The 6,288-nt window shown below is 32.3% G+C and overlaps 1 long non-coding RNA gene across 1 annotated transcript; it reads right to left on the bottom strand.

Annotated features, from left to right (window-relative positions):
* Positions 1-248: 248 nt before the first annotated feature.
* On the bottom strand, positions 249-5,354 carry LOC115285373. The gene is made up of 2 exons (XR_003905499.1): positions 5,274-5,354; positions 249-360 (listed from the first exon to the last, which is right to left on the bottom strand). It is a non-coding gene; the product is annotated as an uncharacterized LOC115285373 (long non-coding RNA).
* Between the last annotated feature and the right edge of the window lie 934 nt (positions 5,355-6,288).

Raw genomic sequence — 6,288 nt, 5'->3', positions numbered from 1 at the left:
TGTGTGTGTGTGTATATATATATATATATACATATATATATAATTAGAATAGCAACAATAAAAAAACCTCTGAAAAACACTGTAACATAATTAAACTTTTAGTGTAAAAATAGAAGCTCAAACTTTTCAATTATGTTCGCAGATAATTTACTTCCTACACTATGTCAGTGTTTTTACTTTAGGACCCGAGGGCTGTGACTAATTCTTGTTAATACATAAGAAGTAGCACACAAGAGACACCTTTAAACTCATTTTTGCATAAGTTATACTTTAGTTGGCTTGATTCCTTACACTTTGTTTTTCTCGTCCTGAAATCATGTCTTCCTTTGCTCCTGGGTTATTTCCAACTGTGTTCTGCAGCTGTTGGTTCAATTCACGACAAACAATTGATTACACAGATCATAGAACAAGTTAATCAGTCTGGGACTTTGGTAATGAAAAATAAAGCTTCAGCAAGTTAATATATCAGTCTTAAGTAGAGAAGATATCTAAAACTAATTAAACACTAGTCCCAGTGACAGTGATTTAAGCTCTACTCCTAAAACCTTTATATTCCTTAAAACCACAGCTTTCCTAATGGTTGTAGCAAATTACAATTTCATCTTTTGAATCGGTATAATTGATCAGTATGAGACAACTGCCTTATAAGAACAACTTTGAAATATAAGTTTATAAAAAGTGCAGAATATTATATAAGGATCTACATTATCTGACTCAATACTTTCCTCTGTCCTAAGATGGCTAATTACTAATAAATAATTTCCCTTGAGAAGGTAAGTTCTAAGAAACATTCAACTCAGTTGTAGGGAATGTTTGGGACCAGCTCTCTGTCATGATTATGAGAAAAAACTTTCACAGAGACCTCAAGTAGATTTAGACTTCCATAATGCATAACTCCCAGGAGAACTGGAGAGATAAATATTTAATTTTTTCTATAATTGAAACAAACAAGAAAAAAAGAACATGGAAATTTGTGTTGAGTTAACTGGATTTGTGTCTCCTATGGGCAAAATTATCTCTATAACAAAGTATTTGTTTTTAAGACACCCACACTTAAGTAATCTATAGATACAAGAAATACAAAGTTATAAATTCAGTTCAAACTAAACTTTAGGGCCAAGCTATGGAAAGTCTTCCAATGTATTATTTCTGCTCTGACTTGATTATTTTCATTTTCCCTCATAGATTTGATATTTTCCTTTTTTTTAATTTTTTTTGTTTTTTATTTATTTTTGAGAGACAAAGACAATACAAGCAAGGGAGAGTCAGAGAGAGAGGAAGACAGAATCTGAAACAGGCTCCAGGCTCTAAGCTAGCTGTCAGCAGAGAGCCCCACGCAGGGCTCGAACCTAGGAACGTGAGACCATGACCTGAGCTGAAGCCAGATGCCCAACCGACTGAGCCAATCAGGTGCCCTGAGTTGATATTTTTCTAATCTTCCTACAAAGAAAACCAAATATTGGTCACTTTATAGTGTCTAAAATACATGGAGAAAATGAATATCTCAGTATACATTTTAAATACTGGAAAAATGGAAACTGATAAATCCCTTATGAGTCAAAATATTTAACTCTGGTTATTCAACCAAGGTTAGAGTCAAGAAAATATACTAACAGGGCTGAAAAGTTACAAACATTAGATTAGGGATTATTGATTGTTTTCCTATGTTAGAGTTTACAAGTAATAATTCCCCATACTCCTATGTTTCCTGTAAGTTCAAAATCAATTGAGAAATCAAATAGTGGGATCAAAGAGAAGGATATCAAAGTATTTGTATTAGTACCAATAAAGACTGGATTGGAAATTATGGATTATATATAGGTCATAATCAAATATTCTTATAATCTTCATAAATAAATAATTGAACGTTGGACAATCCAACCCAAAGAGATTTTACATCCAAAGACATGATAAACTCAATTTAGAATTATTATCTTGCATTCTTATCTTCTATTACTTGGAACAGAGAGAAAAGTTGACTTCCAGCTCTGCCTTTAGAAGGGGCCAGAAAGTGGGGTGCAAATCTTATAGAAGAAATAAGAGTAGATACACCAGTTTTTCAGATGGAAGGATACATAGGGAACAAAACAGAGAAAGAGCAAGAGAGAGGGAGAGATTTTCTAAATCTTAATCAGAAAACTTATTCTTTCTTTGGGGCAGAGTGAGTAAGACAATGCAGAGAATCATTCTTTCTAATACAAGTTTTGGGCCAGAAGACTAACCAGACTACATCAAAGAAAAGTAGATAAAGCCACGTTTAGACTGGCTAACACCAACAAACTTGACTGTTAAGATTTGTGTGAGTCACAGGAGGAAGGATTCTGTAAAGTAACTATTCAACTTCAGTAGTGTTTGTGAAGTAAGTACTTTGTAAGATACCAGTCAGGGTGTTCAGCAAATTCTTTTACTCTAACCAACAAGGTCAAATATTATTGTAAAGGTTCTATAGCAATTTTAGTAATATGTTGAAAAGAAAATTTTTGAAATTAGAAAGTTGTAGTGCCTGTGAAACCAGAACTGAAAGGGTTTCATTCATAGCTTTAAGAGGAGGACCAGGGGGAGGGAAAGGAGGAAAGAGAGTTGAGGAGAGAGAGGGACTCAAAACCTGAGAGACTATTGAATACTGAAAACAAACTGAGGGTTAAAGGGGGAGTGGGAGGGGAGGTAGTGGCAGTGGAGGAGGGCACTTGTGGGGAAGAGCACTGGGTGTTATATGGAAATCAATTTGACAATAACTATTTTTAAAAAAGATTCAAAAGCTAAAAAAATTAAATAAATAAAAAAGACAAAATTTTAAATGAATGTAAAATTATACTAATATTTCAAATTTGAAACAAAAAAATTTTCATAATCACCTACAAAATCCTCCAAAAATATCTTCAAAATAATATTCCCTAATAATCATTTATAACTTGCTTATTTCCCAGGGAGTTTTTCAGATAATTAAATTACCAACATTCTCAGGACTTTTAGGTTTCTAGGAATTACACTAACTTCCTGAAACTACAAGTCTTAGAAATTTGAACTGTAGAACAGTGAAGATAATTTAAAAATGGGAGAAAGGAGGATAGAGTTTTTTCCCCCTTGGAAATCATTTGGACATTAATGAATGAATAGTTATGAGAACAAGAACCAGGATCAATCATATCACATTCATCTAGTGACTGTCAATCTGCATTAAGGATGTCTCCAATATAGTTTGTTATCTTGAATGTTGACTCAGCATTTATATGTAGTCCTGATCCCAAATCAATTTTGCTAAAGCAGAATTGATTTTGGATTTGGCTTTATATAAAAGAAACATGAGATTAGTTTCAGTGAATAATCCTGCTTTTCCACATGTCATTCTGAGCTGAAGGCAGGTCTTTCATTAAAACCATGCCAAATCTTAGAGTAGTCAATGTTTAATTTTTAAGGGTTTACTTTAACCAAAGTTGAAATGAACTTTTATTCTTTTCTCTTTCTAAAGATATGTTTGTCTGATTATTTAATACCTAACAGCAAAAATTAGCTGTACAATTTCTTAGGCAAGGACTTAACTTATTTCTGCTTTCTTCCTTCAACCACTAAATTCTCCATTCAGGATTACACCTGAGGATATACAGATTTACCTATTAGCTAAATACAGTGTGCATTCAGTCCTATTATTCTTTAAGTATCCAAATAACACAATGTACAAAATTAAAATGATACACTAAAAAAAGAAACATACGTAACAGACAATTAATAAAGTAGCAAAAAGAATGAAAACATTAATTGAAAGTTGGGAAAGGGGACTAAACAGAAAATTCACTAGAGAAATAATAACTGTAGATAAAGTATTGATCTCTTACTGTGGGACAGAAGCTGTGCTAATCACTTAATCTGAATTATCTCATGTAATCCTCAAATAATCTACTATTAGTAGTAACATATAATACATTATGGATATTTTTATAATCACTGTAACTCATAATAGAATAAATCATATGAATGTAAATAGGAAATATATTTGGATCCTTATGATGAAGGATCCTTAAAAAGGAAGACAAATATTTTAAAATAAGGTTCTATTGGCTGCCCATAATCAATTGACAAAACACATAAGTAATAAAACCTCATTTAGAGATAAATTTCACATAAGAGTAAAATGTCCCTTTATAGTTATTGTTCCTGGAAATATGCAAATTTTCTGGAGTCCGATTTGAATAAGTAGTAAAAGATAGACAGAGTATGTATATAACACTCATAAAATATTTGCCAAAACAAGGGGCTATAGTTGGAGGCAAAATATAGTAGCCATGAAAAGCTGAGATATTTACATAGTTTTAACATGAAAAATATGAGACTTGAGATATCCTCTACTTAGTAAAATATTCCCTGAGCTTACCAGGAATGTCATTATCTATACTGAGAATATTTTATTGATTAAAACATTATGATCTATAGAGAAAAGTCAATTACCCATAAAATGAAAGTTTGAGGAATATTGCTGCCAATTTTATAAAGAAATAATTAGACTGTGTAATAGACAAATATAGAAGGACCAATAATAATTAGACCTCATTTGAAAATAAACACTTTTCAGAAGAATAACTGTGATATAGTCTTAAGGATATCTACAGCTAAGGAAATTCTTCAAGAACATTGCTACATGCTAAGAATGATTATTTTCCTTAAATTTTTTGATGATCAGAAATTAAGTAAAACAATTATTATAAGCGCATTTACTTATAAACAGAGAGATACATATTATATTTTTAAAAAGAATTCAAGTTTAAGAAAATAATTGGTAGGAATATTATATAAATACACTAGAACAAGAAAACAATCATTGACAATTAAAATTAATATGTTAAAATATAATTTACTTATGTTTGATGCTTTCTTACTATCAGAAGTATCTTGGATTGGATGAATAGCTATGGTTATACTTGTCATTTTACCCAATAATGGTGACATGCTCCTGTTAGTTGGGGGTAAATGAGACAGCAGTGCTGACGTATGCAATGTGCCATGAGGAGTACACAATGAACCTTTGTAAAATACTATAAATAGCCATCATAGTTCTTTTACAACTGTGTTTAAAAACCTATTCACATGTAGACTAGTTACTGGATAACATACTGTAAAACTGTCTTATTTTTGTTTTGAACCTACCTATTCTAGGAGAGCTACTAATATCCATCGGCCAATAGAAAATACTAATTATCCCTGCTTATAAGTTATCATAGATTATCCTAGAAATAGATTGAGGCCAGGTATGTTATATAACAATAATAATTTGTACCTACATGGCATTTTGCAGCTTACACATTTTCCCTTCTGTTCTTTGATTTGACTCCCACAATTCTTGAGAGGGCAGAATGTTTGACTCATCTTCCTTTACAAAAAAGGGAAATTGACATGGAGTTTAAAAGACTTAGTCAAGCTGGATTTTAGCTTGGGCCTTTTTCCAAATTCATTGGTTATGTCTTTACAACACATAATTTTTCATTGTTCCCTTAACAGTGAAATAAAGGAAGTTTTCAAAATTTCTAACACATAAGTTATAGTCTTTGAATTTGTGATTGATGGTTTCATCATGCAGGCAGTAATTTCCCATTAGAACATGGCTGGGTAACAATTGCAATTAAGATTCTTTTTCTGGTCTCTTGAGATCCCCTAGGTGTCTCATTTCATTAGTATATTTACAACTACCTAAAACAGTTACAACAATGGAATTTGAGAGTTACATGTCACTGGGATTGACATAAAAATATGTTTTCAAAGCTTGACATTTATAACATAATTTCTTTGATGACATTGGCATTATATTTAAAAATAAATTAATGAATGGCACAATCCTTGTTATCAAGACCAATTATTATTATAGAATGCTGTCCTTCATTTACCCTTTCTCCATAATTAGAAAAACTTGAACCATACCTACAGGGCCAGCCCAGCCATAGTTACTACTCCTGGACCAATTTTATCATTAGCAGAAGAGATTTAGCAACGTCCAACAATCTGAAACTTGATTTTAAAATATTATTTCTAGTATTACAGTGCCTTGCTTATAATTTACCTTGAATTTCATAACTTAGATCTGATTATGTGGTTTTCACGTCATTTGCCTGTTCTGGATCTACAGTTGGTTCTGGGGCGCCTGCGTGACTCAGTCAGTTGACTATCTGACTCTTGATTTTGGCTCAGGTCATGATTTCACGGTTCGTGGGTTAGAGCCCTGCATCGGGCTCCACGCTGCGTGTGGTGACTGCTTGATATTCTCTCTCTCTCCCTCTACTGCTTGTGCATGTACTCTCTCTC

This window comes from Suricata suricatta, chromosome 1 (genome assembly GCF_006229205.1).
Source record: "Suricata suricatta isolate VVHF042 chromosome 1, meerkat_22Aug2017_6uvM2_HiC, whole genome shotgun sequence".
Lineage (NCBI taxonomy): Eukaryota > Metazoa > Chordata > Mammalia > Carnivora > Herpestidae > Suricata > Suricata suricatta.
Note: the sequence above shows the minus strand (reverse complement) of the source record. Positions and strands in the feature narration are given on the sequence as shown.